At 37.3% G+C, this 17500-nt stretch overlaps 1 protein-coding gene across 6 annotated transcripts in view; it reads right to left on the bottom strand.

Annotated features, from left to right (window-relative positions):
• Positions 1-17500, bottom strand: part of LOC136838878 (uncharacterized) — a 532018-nt gene that overhangs the window by 360335 nt on the left and 154183 nt on the right. For 3 of the 6 annotated variants that reach the window (XM_067104542.1, XM_067104544.1, XM_067104543.1), the window contains one exon: positions 311-375. The exons of the other annotated variants lie outside the window; for them this stretch is intronic. The gene's annotated coding sequence lies outside the window, so the exon portion shown is untranslated. The remainder of the gene's footprint in view (positions 1-310; positions 376-17500) is intronic. 6 annotated transcript variants of the gene reach the window in all.

The following is a 17500-nucleotide window of genomic DNA, read 5'->3' as shown; positions in this document are numbered from 1 at the left end:
ACATTATTAAGTTAAATTAAGTATACCTTAGTTTTACCAGACCACTGAGCTGATTAACAGCTCTCCTAGGACTCTAAATACGTGAATAATTATTATAAAATTTTAAGCAACACCAGTAACCTAACGTTGTCCTGTTAACAAGACTCCGCAGAGAACAGGAAGCCAGAACAACGAATATAAGGCAGAAATGAAAAATATTTCCAAGGTCACTGAGACGAGTAATCATACATACATGATGGTTTAACCGTTAATGTTCTGTTTCATGTCACAAGTATCCTATGAGAATGCTGCACTTTACTGGAGAACTTACCAGATAAGAGATGATACATGGGCTCGTTACCGAACGTAAATCAGCAATAATGGATGGTGCCCCACCTGCCAACAAAAAACTTAATAATAATAATAATAATAATAATAATAATAATAATAAAGAAGAAGAATAACAATCGAAAGAATAAAAGTTCTAAAAAATGTACATATAATATACATACATGTAAATATATATATTAATCTACAGATTCCATTTAATACCCATTTCGCTCCACCTCGGAAATAATACCCATACGACCGAAGGGGAATTATAGTTGATAAGTGGTTCGTCACCTGGCGGATGCGATCCGACCACCTCCAATTTTAGTGACGAGTACTCTGGTAAAGTACACGTGATTGAAGTCGGAGGCTGTCGCTGTCGGTGGATCGAATCCGCCAGGTGACGAACCACATATCAATTATAATTCCCCTTCGATCTTATTGGTATTCTTTCTAAGGTAGAGAGAATTCGGTATTACACATTTATTGATTAATGTTTGCGAACATAAAAATGTCACGGTGATGTGATAAAAATTTACACACACACACACACACACACACACACACACACACACACACACACACACACACACACACACACACACACATATATATATATATATATATATATATATATATATATATATATATATATATATATATATATATATATATATATATATATATATATAAGTACTACATATAAAATGTATTTATCTATAAGTACATATAATATATATATATATGTATAATATATATATATATATATATATATATATATATATATATATATATATATATATATATATATATATATATATATATATATATATATAAAACCATAGTTATGTAAACTGATCTAAATTTCACCAAAGTAGTGAAATCTACAGATCAAGAAACAACCAAAGGTCATAATGAGAAAAAATACCAGCATGAAGAGAAACACGAACTTCTGAGAGAGAAACTTAACTTCGTTTCCGGAGCAAATAAAAACAGGTAAATGATTCAGACTACTAATTAGAAACAAAGGCCTTTAATTATACCCACAATTAGGGTAGCCTCAACCACGTGACCTGCATGACAGGCCATTCATCTTGCCACCCTCATGCCGACGAAGTAAAGACGACCAAGGAAAACAAAAATATGGAAGCGAGAAAATTAGCAAGGTCTCTCACTTCTTAAGGCAAGGGATGGGCTTCTATTTGCAAAAGTATAGTTAGACTAAAGAACTAGCATCTATCTCCTACATACTTTTAAAGTCCTCATAATAAAACGTGATCATCAAACCATTTGAAAACTCATGTCGGTTTAGTAAAATAGGGATGTTTACTTCTTAACATGTGTATATTTAACTATATATTTCATTATCTTATGATGATGGCTAACAAGGGAATGTATTAGCTATCATTTTTACCTAAGAATCCTCAATCACTCAATCCTTCATTTGGTCGTCAAACTTCAAAGATGCCGAACTTGCAAATAAAACCCAATCAGTTATTCCTTATCACTTGAAACTCAACTTTCATCCCCTGCAGGCATCTTCGAAACAAGCGTCTATACACTGATGCTTGGGACGGAGAAGAAAGCCCACCCTCGTTTTCCCCAGAGGCCAACCTCTCCGACGCAGCATCCTTCTCCCTTACGCTGAACATGATAATTACAAGGTGGGCGGACAATAATGCCCAATTACAGTACATCATCCTTAAACATGGAGGACTCGTTTTTCTCGGATCTCTAGCATGCCGAAGCCCGTGTCTTTTGTGTTCAACATGCTTTCCATTGTACTTCGACGGGAGAACAATTGCCATACAGCATTGTAACGTGGTGAGAATTCTAATTTGCTCAGGGTATGGCGTAGCCTCTACCTATTAGCATAAATGTTCAGGGGAAAGCCCTCAAGTGAAAATGTCCCGCTTACGGGGCTTTTCATAGGAAACAACAGCAACACTAATAATAGTAACGTTTTGAAATGGCTGCGCAATGGCTAAATCTGGACTAATACAAACCAACGTCGTGATATGGATATACAGGTCTTACCTATAACATTTAGAGCTTTCATTGAATAATTGTGAAAATTTCTTTCTTGAATTGAAGGCTACATCACCTTGCAAGAAGAAGCATGATGCATGCAACTTGTAACTGCATTAATGACTTTTTTACTACAGCTAACAGGTCATAAAATGTTGAGTTTTAAGTTAGCCTACCTATATATCTTTTCCATTTAAAATATATCTTTTCCATAAAAAATATCTCCACGCCTGAGACAGTGAGAAAAACAAATCAATCCAGTGATAACACTTTTAATAAAAAATAGATGTTAATGAAATTAACAGAGATCAATTAATGTACATAACACGATATTTGGTAGACGTGGGAATAATTAAAACATTCTGTACCACAATCGTCATCACTATTCAAGGAAAATCTACAACGTTTACCTTCGGGGGTAATAATCAACAGGTGTGATGCCAAACCGATCCCTTAGTAAGACTAAAAACTGGAATAGTAAGTTAATGAAAACAATAAAAAATGCGCCGAAATTTCTTCGGCGCAGCCGAGTTTTCTGTACAGTGTATAATGCTGTATGAAACTCTCAGCCGCGGTCCACGAAACTTTCAGCCACGGCCGGGTGGCGGCCTGTGTTGTAGGCACCTATACTGCCCTAAAATGGAAAACTCCAGTATCTGCAAAATTTTCGAAATTGAGATATGCCACCTATCGGGCTGGTGAAACACAAAATACAAAAGTTACTGCAGTTTCAGAATGATTCTTCAATGCTTTCCACGAGTATTTAGGGGGTCCCATTTGCAGTATCTGCAAAATCAGTAGTAAGGCAAGGGAAAAACTTCAGTATCTACCACTTTTCTCAGTTTTGTATTTTTGCAGTCTTCCATTTTAGGGCAGTATAGCGGTGCCAGACGCACGATCATGGCTAACTTTAACTTTAAATACAATAAAAACTACTAAGGCTAGAGGGCTGCAATTTGGTATGTTTGATGAATGGAGGGTGATTGATCAATATACCAATTTGCAGCCCTCTAGCCTTCGTAGTTTTTAAGATCTGAGGGCGGACAGAAAAAGTGCGGACGGACAGACAAATAGCCAACTCGATAGTTTTCTTTTACAGAAAACTAAATAACACTTATAATAATGCTGACAAAAACAAAAAACTCCACAGCGTCCAAGTTTAATAAGGGGGAGTTCTGGTAACAAGAAAGAGCACAGAGAATACCGGCACGTCTGGTGGTGTGTAAAAGGCAGAAATGGTCCCCCGATTCACTGACTTGGAATTTTCTCATGAAAAGAATATTCATAGCACCGACCTACAACCAGTAAGGCAAACGGTTACAGCCCTAACGAATTCCATCCTCCAAGCGAGGGCAAATGGATATAAATGATACACATAAAAGTCTCCCGTGAGAGAGATCCCACTTCCTACTGACATTGCATTTCATTCCATTCCGCCTTACAATACCCATTCCTCTCAATGCCCCGACATTTCCACTACAAATGGAAGGTTAATTGCAACCCGCCTACAGCTACGCCGAAGACCCACCCATTACCCAATGAGTTCGCCCTACAAAAGCCACATAGAGAGCCACATCCTCCTCCAGGGCGATTTCACACACACACACACACACACGCACACACATACATATGCACATACTCTCAAAGCTCAATCCGTGGAAGGATCTTTTCTTCGTCAGGTTTACTCCAAATTCCTTCTGTTATCTGTCCCAAGAAAGAATACATTTAATTAAACTCTCTCTCTCTCTCTCTCTCTCTCTCTCTCTCTCTCTCTCTCTCTCTCTCTCTCTCTCTCTCTCTCTTCTCTCTCTCTCTCAGTATAAAAACTCCCTTGAAACAAGTACAGAATTAAAAGAGGAACAGCAAAAATACCAGGTGGTATCACTAAAAAATTACTACAACTTATTCAAAATTAACGCCAGTGTGAGTCAAGTTACCTTAATCATTTTAAATTTAGTTTGCAAAGTTAGTATTATTTTGAAATGAATATCATAAAACCAGGTGTGCCATCATCAAAAGAAAAAAAACTGACCTACTATCAGTATTCAAAAGGGCACTCGTAAGGAACGAGAATAAATGGCCCTTGATTTTCAGAGCAAGCTTCCAAAGAATAATGGCCTTTGACTTTCTGAGCAAGCTCCCAAAGAATAAACAGAGATAAAATCAACAGATAGCTATGTAACCTGTGTAACCCTCCCAGCAAAACGTCAACAACACAAGAGATGGGCAAGATGGCAAGGCTCGACTATGGGGATCCTACCTGCCGTCCTGAAGCTTTGACCACGTTGCCTTCATTCTATAAACTTAAATTGGGGCCAGTGTTGAGAGAGCCTGATCCCAAGCTGGACAACGGCAAATCTAAAAATGGAGATTATTTTCCGTGGACTATGCGTTGCATACTTTAGATATAACATTACACACTGGGTTTTCTTTGTAAGATGCTTCATAAAGTAGTACGGTTTTACACGTGTTACATGTTAGTGACAAATTTCTCTTCCCCCCTCTCTCTCTCTCTCTCTCTCTCTCTCTCTCTCTCTCTCTCTCTCTCTCTGTCACACACACACACACACACACACACACATATGCAGACGCATAAATATGCAAGTACTGACCTTACTCATAAGAACTAAGCTTGCTGACTATGCATATACATAATAAATAACGGAAACGAATGAAGCCATCGGAAACACTTGTAAAGGACGAAAGGCATTATAAAATGTAATGCCTCATATCTTGAAGGAGATCAATCTCCGTTCGTGTTTGCTTATAAGGCAGGTTGTAAACAACGAGTTGAATTTAATCAATCATACTGAAGACCGTCTAAACTATAAAGAACATTGCAGAAATATACTCCTTAAAACTTTACATGTAAAGTTCAATTAAGCTTTAGTTTTAGAGAGAGAGAGAGAGAGAGAGAGAGAGAGAGAGAGAGAGAGAGAGAGAGAGAGAGAGAGAGCCAGGAAGTTTAGGCAAATCAGGAAGACCAGAATTAACGAACACAGACTTTGGGACTCAGGTCATATACCCGGGCAAACGAAGTCCTCAGTGCAGAGCGGTGAAGGCGTACGAAAAAAAATCGTTTTTTCGCTTTCTTTAAACTGACAAACCCATCGCGCAAATACATAGGTCACTAAACTACACACAGGTTCCCTCATAAAATTTAATAAAGATACGGGCAAAATTACACTAGGAATACTTATAAGTAAAAACATGTTAACAACACGCATTAACGCAATGCTTCATGATATTAGGATCATTCGTGGAAGATCTATTAGCCGTAACAAGGACAAAGTCCCGGTTAGGACTGATTAATTGTTGCTTAAACCGTCATCACTAAAAAAAAATTTTTTTAATGCGAAAAAACTCCTTTGTGACCGGTTATTCACTCAAAAACTCTGAAATTTTAAATATTCTTTCTAATTCTGGTTCGGATATTGACGCTTTATAAAAACAAGATCATTAACGATAATTTTTTCCTTCAAGCTTCGAGGAAAGTTTCAGTGAGTGTTAAATTTTTAAACGTTCAACTTTTCTGAGAATCTTACCCGCTCCATATTTCAGTTTATCGAGAGATCTCTCAATTTTACAACAAATTCTCAATTCTAAAACACATATAAACATTAAACTAAAATATAAACAACAAATCTAATTCTTGAGTAAGGCATTATACTGACCCCAACATTATTATCGAACATCGTCACACCGGTACAAAATAATGTTGCAAGAAGCTCCTTCCAATGACGCCTCTGTGTCAAAAGCCGAACTGTGCAATAATTACGAGGGCTGGATAAAAACCCCACTCACGTTCTTCCTTATAAAAAACCGACCTAAATCCATGACGAATTTGGAACAAACCACATGATACATAACTTACCCAGATCTCAAAAAAGGATGTAAATTAACCTGCTTATTTCCCCCTACAAGTAATATACCTTTAAAGCTAATAAATCTACATTAACTGCCGTGTCTACGTCCCTTTCGCTAATGGACCCTCTAATCATCCACATTAGTGATAATGGGGCCTTCCGCCAAGCTGGAACTGTTTTAATGAATCGCTCCATCATGATTTGAAGAAGCCCTCCTGATGCACAAACCACCATAACTTTCATTCATCGTAGACTCTATTTAAGCAACTTTACAATCAGATAACGTTTGGTGAATGCTGGTTTTATGATGGCGACGCTCTCGCACTTTCGAGGAAAAATAAAAAATGCCTTTTGACGGGAGATAAAGTGAAACTGGTACCACACATCAACATTCTTGTCAGCTATAAATAAGTAAAAATAGAGGAATCAATGTTTTTCCTTAAGCTTTCCTGTTTAGAGTGTTCTTTACAAAAATAAATTAACAAATCCGCTGCATTTTTACTTTTATTAGAACATGATGAAAGCAATTGCATCACCATATACAACATTCTATTTTTCAATAAAGACAAAATTCAAAATATTGCACTAAGTCAGCAGCATTGAGCTTGTTCTTACTTATATTTATCGTTACTTGAGCGTATAAATTTACGACTGGGTGTTTTAAGATTAGCAACTCCACCTTGATGAAAGTCTTGCAATCCTTCTGCATGCATTGCACAAATCATAAAAGCAATGGAGCCAGATAAACACTAAAATGCTAATGCCTACTACCTACAATAGCTTTAAAATTAAATCAAAAGAAATAGCACAGTCAGGGGGAAAGTTAAACCCTTGGAATATTTCCAACAAACTCTAATCGAGATAAATTCCATAAGTCTTTATATTGACCCCTGCGAGAGTACAAACCAAGGAAAGCCGAAACCTGTGCGAAGGACAAAACAGTCAACTAAGCATATAAGGATCATAGACAGTAAACCTGAACACAAGTTCCGATTCAGGCGAGTTCACGGGGTTCAGGTTCAGAAAAATTCATCTTGTACGAACCCAACTGTAATCGAGCATTGGCTTAATCAGCCCGATCAAGGGTGAATCCTTTCTATTGCACAAGAGGACTGGTTCTTAAGATCCAAACATCCCGGGGTGCGGACGGAACGTTTCTGCCAAAACGTGGCTCTAAATGGAAGAGGTTAAAGAACAAGAGGCCAAGTTAAGGACACTCCAAAAACACGAAACTGCGCTGTGGTGCGAGCGCCCCTGAAGTCAGGAGTTTAATGTTGACATCTCGAGGGCATTGTCGCCATCTCTTGGTTCTTCCCACGCTTCCTTGTAAGCCTCTCTCTCTCTCTCTCTCTCTCTCTCTCTCTCTCTCTCTCTCTCTCTCTCTCTCTCTCTCTCTCTTCTCTAATAAATTAGAAATATTACCCGACGCATAAGATCACTCATAACCTCAATCTAATAAAATGATGTTGAACAAAAACAACAAGAATGTGGGTAACTGAGTAATAAAAAGCAATCTATAATACTCGCCATATTCAGAGAAAGCTTTGAAAATTTCCACCTGGATTCTAATAAGATAGGATATGTTGGCTTTCTAGTACTTGTCTGAGAAACAAGATAAAAGCCTCTAAACAAACAAAAGCACATGAAAAAATTATATTATCGGTACAGAGTTCACTGTTTTCCTCAAGGTCAACACGTATTTTCTATCCTGTATCAACAAACACCTCTTCCACGATAAAAGTTACATCTAATTTTAATTAATTTGTATGAATCATCTGTAGCAGATTAGGTTCAGTTAAATATAATTTAAAACCTACAAGCAAACTTGTAGTATGCAAAACATCTTTCCAGACACTACTCAAAACCATCTTCACTGCAGCATTCAGGCCTAGAAAAGTAGGATCGTATATATGCTATATACCAGAAAGAACATCTAAACACCTCGACTACTTAAAATAATTTTATGCTCCTTTAGTCATCAATTTAAAGTTTCACATTTACAACTTTGGTTTAATTAAACACACATAATATATATATATATATATATATATATATATATATATATATATATATATATATATATATAGAGAGAGAGAGAGAGAGAGAGAGAAGAGAGAGAGAGAGAGAGAGAGAGAGAGAGAGAGAGAGAGAGAGAGCGTATTTCCATTGTCATGCCTTCAAATGCTGAGATTATCTATCTTTGATGAGAAAATAAAATGTTTCCCTGTACTGAATAACATTTATAACAGGTGATACGCACTGACATCAAATTATATTTAAGTAAACAACAAAATGATCGATGACAAAGTTTAACAAGTTCAATAACAAGAACGAGAACGCGCGAGTGTGTCAAATAAACATCACGACAGCCCGCAGGTGATTTATTTTGCAACAGACGTTACCTGCAATTATCGAGACTATGACAAAGTCTTCATCCCAAAAAAAATGAAACCTTGACTTAGATTTGCCGAGGTTTTGCAACGTACATTTATTTGACAGCCAGTACGCATACTAGTTACTGAAATGCGACTAAGTTCAGAATTTCGTTTTAGTTGCCAACAACCCAGATGTGAGAAAAACTTAAATGGTAGTTGTACATTCCGAACCTCGTATCGACCCATGCGAAGCCTTTATGACAAACTAATTCAAGCTCAGAGGTTTTGCATGTAAACCGTTTCTATCTTGTCTAGAGCAGTGAACCATGAAAATCTTTAAGTATTTAATATCTCTGTAAACACTAGTTGTCCATAACACGGACAATAATTTATGTAATTAAATACTGCACTTCAACTAGCAAGGAAACCCCAAATAATACATTCAAACCTACATAACATGCCAAGAACAGGTTTTTCAAGTGAAAAATTTTACTTATTAATAATAATACCAATTAAGCGAAACGATAACATTTCATCAAAACTACATCTATAACCAAACCAGATGTCAGAAAATCAGTGTTTGTGGCAAGATTTTGTTCGCTGAACCTTTTAAATCCCAGGCAAACTCAACGACTACACATTTGCAACATCGTGGCGGTTTCAAGTTCACCTTGTCAACGCCATTCCTACCAGAGGGAATCACCTGTTACAGTTTCCACTAGAAGCGTTTCGTAAGAGATCGTAGCCGCCGCCTGCCATCAGCCAATCATCGCTCGACAAAACAGAGCTACCGTTCGTCAGTCGGACCTGAGGCTGATATCCGAGGCATCTCAGCCCCTGAGGGCTCCATTCATCAGGAGCCACACGATCTGCCCCTGGCCTTCACCCGCACGCCCCTAAGGGTTCCGGATGAAAAACTGCCTCATCTAAATCAAAGCTTCTAAGTCAGAACACGCCGTAACAGGACATGAGAGACTGCGTTACATGTCAAGTGAACACAATTTTCGTCTACGCAACAGCACTTGAGAAACGACGAGCACGTCCTAATCTTATTTAGAATGACGACGGTTTTCATTCCGTTGCCTCTGGCACGATCCTACAATAACAATTGTTGTCCACGTTATGACAGATTGGTCCCGATTAACGAAAATATAACAAACTGTAATTAATTGTTCAGAACCTTCCAAGCTTAAGAATATCATTTCAACAGTACCGTTTTACTAAGAACATTGTTCACTGTTTACGTATTTCGTTATCAGCAATAAAAAGGATGAATTTTTATTAACCATTAGTGGCAACATATCATCTGCTTCCACTACAAAAGATATATCAATGTGGAGATCGGCAATGGAAAAATTTTTTTTAATCACTTGGGTGAAATACCAAACGCTGAAGTTCTTGGGATTTAATTTTTTCACCACAGATTCTCTTGTCATCTTGCCCTAAGAGTCCCCACAAAATGTTTCCACTCTTCTTCCAGGAAGAGTGCATGCGAGAGATGCTGACATGAAGACGGTCTTGGAGGTTTTAATTGTTGATAACGAAATATCCATATGTGAATAAAACAAAGAGGATAAAATAGAAAAGGCATACGGCAAAGTAAAATTTGAACCATTTGAGAGCCTTGATTATGAGAATTTTACATACCCTATGAATCTGGTCAAGTTTTCACATTAACTTAAAACCTACGAGTAATATTAAACTAAGGGTTTTTATCTAACAGCGATTAATTACAGTGAATTTACCTTTCCAGCATACATAATCATACTATTTACACAAGTTTACCTTTTGTGAATGAAACTCGGAATAATGCGCAGATTCATAAATGTTATGATACGCGTAATTTCTTAATTGCGCTACTTACGTGAAATGAGTGTGCGTGCTTGCTAGAACAACAGCTTTACCAGCATTTACTTCTATTTCTAATTCTCTTCCATTTTCCCCACTCATAAACTTTCTATTCGGTTGGACATTACAGACAATTACTGGCCCTTCGTTTTATTCCTTAAAACTAGCGCACGAAAATAATAATAATTACAGACGGAAACGCCTGGGGTGGAATGAAAAGCGTAAACACCTTTGCAATGCTCATGTATTCATTAGTGTGGTAAATATTTTTCCTCTCGTTGTACGTTTGAAAATCGTTAAAATCTACTTAGTCTATAGCCTCCAATTGAGAAATATATTCGGTGTGATTAGACGTTATTCGTACATTTTTATTCACAAGCAATTCAGTTTATCGGACCCAATGACAAGACTTGATACCTTTGCCAAATTGACCCGACGAGCATGAGGGGCAAAACGGCTAACATCCACATTTACCACCAATATTCAACTGGTTCGAGACATGTTTATATTACTTGGATATAAAAACCACACCAAACTTCCCTGTTTCAAAACCTTTACTACTTCCTTTGTTGCTACAATGCACCGTTAGCAAAGGAGTGGTCACGAAATAGCACCAGAGTGACTCATTAAAATCTATTTTCAAGAGACAAATTCCCATTGCACAAGGACTTGTGTGAGCTGCCTTTGATATGCTTTCTGTTTACCCACAAAATGACCCCATAGAATAATGCACTAATTTTTCGTGTATATCTGTATAGATGTATACATGCTTGGTAGATACGTAGTAAATACAACTTCCTTCTCACTTCATCAATGGAATGAACATAGGCTAATCACGTTAAAAAGTATTGGACTTTAAAAACAAATGCAGGTTAAATAACATAGGTAACGGAGGAAGACAAACTTACACAATCTAGAAGGGGGGTGCCAGAAGGACTGGTAAAGCTGGTTGGCATGTGTTCCACTCTACAGAGTGATGGGAATGCCAAGTCTGCAGTGGTGGTGGAGCACAGTTGAGAGCAATGCCCAAAATTATGTATGAAGAGGTGACCGGCGTAAACTTTACTACTAATGTTAGGAAACTAAAGTTGGACGATCTGGGTGTTTGATTATCGTCCTTCTCTCTTGTTTGTTAACCAGTATATCTTTACCGTTGCTTATACACGAAATTTCTAACATCCCAAAACCACTAACCATTAATATTTTCGACCTCTCTCTCTCTAGTACGTTTACTCCCATATACTTCACTACATTAGAAATTGTCCTCTGATATTGGTAAACAGGAAATTTCAAACGTGTTTCCTGTGTTTTTACTCTTAAATTTGGCCATGAAAAAGCGCCTTACTAGCTCAATACTTCACTGTCCCCATATAACACATCGCGATTTCTGAGTTTTTAAGCATTTTTTGCCGAGACGACCCAACGAAGTCGCGTACGGAGTGTGAAGTGACGCAATGAAAAGCCAATGGAATTGTGAGACTCGGGTGGGAGGGAGGGGACAAGCTCGCTTGTTTTACGACCTTCATTGACGCAAAACTGTCTGTGAAACTAGTGCAATCCATCAGTTGGGTGAATGCACTGAACCGTTCTGCTATATTATTCGAACATTTTTGCTACACTTATAACGTCAAATATTTCTGTGAATGATTTCTCAGTTTTTGTAGTTCTCCTAATCAAAAAGTGCTACATTATATATATATATATATATATATATATATATATATATATATATATATATATATATATATATATATATATATATATATATATATATATATATATATATTGTGTGTGAGCGCGAGCGCGTTTACAGTTCGCAAAGGCTGCCGTACAAGATTTATCTGCAGTGTAAGGTATATACCTTGTATATGCGTACGATATCATACAAAGTGATGAACTACAACCAATTTAAGAAAAACATCAAAACCATAGTTATCCCTTTAAGACTTTGAAAAAAAGAAAAACAAGAACCGCCACAATTTCGCCACCCACCCTTTGTTACATGACAAAACCGTGCGTAGAGGCGCCCTGAAGGACGCCTCAACCTTGTAGCTGAATGTGCTGTTAATGGTGACTATAAAGGGTCATCAAAGTTATCAGGGCGAATAATATGTATTATTATCATAACTGCTTTATCATGGCAAGTATCTCAAGCCGTTGGCTATTCATCATATTTTTTCGCAAAATATTCCACTGTGGAAGTGGTACTCACTCCTTGGTCGTTCAAAGAACTCTATATTTTTTCTAACCTTAAAATAACATACATATTAGTCTTGTCACTCCTACATACGTGACTTTTTATTCAAAGAAGAGGATTAAGCTGCAAGTGTCTCTAACATCGAATTCACCATACCCAGGGAATAATTTGCACCTTAAGGGAATCGTAATTGATAAGCGCATCTAGCCCGGCAAGAATTCAAGCCTGGGCCTATGGTTTGGATTGCGTTAGGCGGTAAACCTAACCACTCGGCTATGTAAATATATAAGAGGGTAAGTAAAAAATATCAGGAAAAAGGAAATCAAATCTTTAAAAAAAATATATCAATATTATCTTCCTACCTATTCATATTCTAATGCTATACATTTCTCCGCGCGGTGTTTTCACCGCTGCAACCCCTCTTGCAGTCTGGGACCTTCCCACTAAGCCAAGTTAAAAACTGCATGTTAGCATCATTCCGAGATTCATACCGGATTTCTCATAAGTGTTCTTTTAGTTCTGGGAGCAGGAAAATTCCGAATTCGCAAAACACCGTTGCCATAACCTTCTGCGCAGATCTTTCCGCTTTGGACTTAACTGGTGCAACTGATCCTCTCGGGAACCATTACACGATTGCACATGACACAGACACACGCACACAGACTGTACACATTATATACTATATATATATATGTATATATATATATATATATATATATATATATATATATATATATATATATATATATATATATATATATATATATATATATATATATATATACATATACAGTATATATAAACAAAATTCTACGGAAGACTTTCATCCCAAGTTAACGACAAATTTTTACGAACCTGAAAAACAAAATTTACAGACATCCTGATAAAATTCTTGTGCCCGCGGAGAAATCTGAAATGGCTGGCCTGCACAACAGACCTTAACAAGCCAGGCATCAGTCATGGCTGACAGATGCTGACAGGTGGCATTCCCACAAACTGCAGTAGTACGAAATCTGTTGGGAGAAATGCAAGTAGATTACGCCCATACATTGCGCTTTATACAGTTCTTAGCATTTACAATGAATTTCACGACTGATGCCGATATATTTCCAGTGTTCATAACTGGTTGCAGGCCTCGCTCGAAAAATATTTTATTCTGAAAGAAAGAAAGTTTCAATAACAAAATCTGGAATGTGCTTAGAAAGTGTCATGGAAGGATACGATTGTTCTTTCTATTTTTTAGTAATATTATTATAATTATTATCATTCAGAAAATTATCCCTAATCGTATGGAACAAGCCTACAGGGGCCACTGACTTGAAATTCAAGCTTCCAAAGAATATGGGGTTCATTAAAAAGAAGTAACAGAAAGTACTGGGAAATACCGAAAGCAGAGATCATTTATTAGAAAATTTTAAATTAACAAATTAAAAAAGATAAAAAAAGTTGTTAAATCATTAAAATACATGGAGAATTGTTTGAGGGTAGTAATGCGTTGCATCTTTGCTTGAATTTTTGAAGTTCCAATTGCACGACACGCTCAGGGAGACTGTTCCACAGTCCAACGGTGTGAGGAATAAAGGACATCTTGTAACTGAGAAGCTCGGCACATTTACTGCATACTGGTCGCTCTTGACAAGAAAAGAGGATCAGGGGTCAATTGTGAGCGTAAAAGTGTGTAGGGAAAGGAATACTGATTTCTAAATGTTCAGATATGAATGTATCTTAAACTCATGGTTAATTCCAACCAAAGTTTGCCTTAGATATTTATGCATTAAAAATTGCAAAATTACTGTGTTTGTAGAATTTCACACTGAACACATTATTCCTACAGGAGTAAATGTGGTTGTTCTCAAAGTTGAATAATACACGAACAAAAAGCATATTAAGTATAAATCTACAACTACAATGGATCAGTGGCATCAACCGCGACTCAAGTAACTGCATTAAGAATGATATAATCACAGCGTTCAGTTTATCAAAGATTATGAATAAAAATCATGTACGTGTTAGGATGAGAATAAGGTCATTTCTTGTGTGTAAATCTACAGTATATTGAGCGTATTTAACAATATACCAAGATTTACACACAAGAAAGGGTCTCATGTTATCCTCATTAAATTAAGTACTAATATGGTCACAGGCTTGTAAGGATTTAAACAAACAAAAACCACTTCCAAAATCTGCCTGCTATTTCAATATCATCCAGAAGCGCATACCACTAAATGCGTAACATGCGCGTGTGTAATTATGTACGATAAATGTAAGTGAAGCCATCTCTGGGCCGGGGCGCACAACCTATAAGTGTCCATCCTCCGAAGATATGGCGCAGATGTGAACGTGTTATGCGGAGAAGAGGATTCCAAAAACCAAGAACTACAACGACTCCAGTCGTCTGCCCTCCTGATTTATCTTACGTTCGAAGGTGGTGTCCCCTAAAATCACCATTTTCAACCTTTTTGGAATGCACCCTTTCACCATTCCCTTCCCCCTCCCCCCCGCCCCCACCTCCTAAAATTGTCGCCTCAAAAGGTGCATTCCATATAATATCCATATAATACTAAAAATCCTCGGTCACAAACCGCCCCCCAACCCCCACTGCAACTACATCTCTCATTGGATCTTGCCTAGACGTGCGCTCCCTAGGTCTCAACGTTATGGAACAGGGATAATAATTATAAGTACCTGACGGAAAAGTAAACTTGAGAGTAATTATGACATATAACATAATCAACTCTTGCATACACAGTGACCCTGAAGTATAATAAACAGTAATACACTGCTTACAGAACAATCATTCCATTGAGTAACACTTTTTCTCTTATGAAATTTAATGTTATCAAAACAATATAGGCAAAATTTCGTGAAAAAATCTTAAGCAGACATTTACAATGTTTTCCTCTTTATCTGTGGTCACTGCTCACCACATAACGAGTGATTTGTTGTTATCACTTTCAATATGACTTATCAACAAGACACACTGCAATCACAGAAACTCAGAAACTTGCAAGTGGTTAGCTCATGACGTCAGCAGAAATTTACAGTTTGGAACCGCAAGATGGTGGGAATTTCATAAATAAAATGCCAGTGAACTACAGTTACGGATGACAGAAAATGTGATATACTATCTTTTCGACAGTCTGTGTGTTCATGTAATACAAACGTCACTTTACCAGCAGCAAATCCATATTTCATCTAAAATCATTGTCGCGAAGGAAAAAATACCATTTAACTACAGCTCTCACCAGGGTCTATCCAGACCTTGGTCCTACTCGACCACTTTCCAAAACCTGTTTCTAAGGAAAATGAAAGCCCCAAATTCATGAAAATATCCGTGCTGAATCTTGTGGTTAGAAAGAACTGTGCACTGTGAGTCTACAGAAACCCCTGACTGGTAAGAGAAGGGTGCCACTCAAGTCACTATCCTACAAAAAAAAAAAAACTACACATTGTCAGTTGGAAATTCTCCTGGGAACCTTGCAGTTCTTAGTTACACAATCTTCATCGTCGCTGTTACCTCGGTTAAATAAAACCCAATCTTTCGCAATTTTTTATTAGCGTCTCAGTGATTACCTTCTAGATAAGACTGTCCTACCTGTCTTAGATCATTCATCAGCTTAGATTCTTTTCTTTATATGACAAAGTTTAGATTCTTTTCTTTATATGACGAAGTGTTTCTGAACAGTATAAAGGAATAATATTTTTCTACCTATTTATAACGAGGATAAGGCACGACCCCCACTCTCGTTTTGGTTTTACAACTTTCTTCGAAAGACGCGATCGCGTCAGTTGTTTCTTTTATTAACTTTCACTTCCACGTTTCGGATTCATGCTATAAAGTAGGAGAAACTGAATATACATCCGTATTTATATATTCTAAATCGACATGAATACAAAAATTTACTTGAAAATTTCAAACATACGAAGAAATTAAAGAATTAGATAATGACCAGTTGCTACAATGCACACACACACACACACACACAGAGAGAGAGAGAGAGAGAAATTTCCTTCAACAATATCTGCAGACCGTTACTCCAGTGAAGTTTAAGTAGAAATAGAGATTGCTTGCAGAAGTTGGTTCATACCCAACTGCGCCCACTCAGCCTATATAAGGCATCGCCTTGAAACTGATCCCAAGGACCGCGCCACTTTGTAAAGTAATTCTTTAAAACCAAAAGAAGAGCAACGAACTTAGCCAGCTCTCTCTCTTCTCTCTCTCTCTCTCTCTCTCTCTCTCTCTCTCTCTCCTTTTAACTAATTGCCCGTCCAGTAACGATTTATTTTCTTTAAGGTGTTTAAGGCCAAAGAGCACAGCTGGCTTTTGTGATGCTGGGTGCCCGTTCCTTGTGATAAGTTCAAAGGTCCTTCAATTTGTGGCCCTCAGCCCGCCTAAAGCTTCCCTATTACTACGTAAATTATTAGTCGAAATTGGTTGCGTCCATTAACGGAGTAAAGTTTATACAGCAATAATTTGCTTGCATTTATGCAATATACATTCCGCAGTGGCAGATGGCAGTAATGACTCCACAGAGAGAGAGAGAGAGAGAGAGAGAGAGAGAGAGAGAGAGAGAGAGAGAGAGAGAGAGAGAATGATACAATATGTAAGCCAATGTGCATAGGAGAGGTGGGTATGGTGTGTCGTCCTTTAAATCAGTGTTGATGACACAGAACTTATTGATGTAAATAAGTTGTTGACCAAATTCAAGGAGGGAGAAACGCGCCAATAAATACAATTCTCGTCTAAAGCAAAAGAGCCCCTTTTATCACTAGAAAGTCTAAGATGTTTCCTCAAGATTATTAAAATTGCTATTTACCTACATCAAAGATAAATTAAATTTCACGTGATTATCATTTCTGCCCTATCTACCATCTGG

This window comes from Macrobrachium rosenbergii, chromosome 5, assembly GCF_040412425.1.
Source record: "Macrobrachium rosenbergii isolate ZJJX-2024 chromosome 5, ASM4041242v1, whole genome shotgun sequence".
NCBI classification, from domain to species: domain Eukaryota; kingdom Metazoa; phylum Arthropoda; class Malacostraca; order Decapoda; family Palaemonidae; genus Macrobrachium; species Macrobrachium rosenbergii.
Note: the sequence above shows the minus strand (reverse complement) of the source record. Positions and strands in the feature narration are given on the sequence as shown.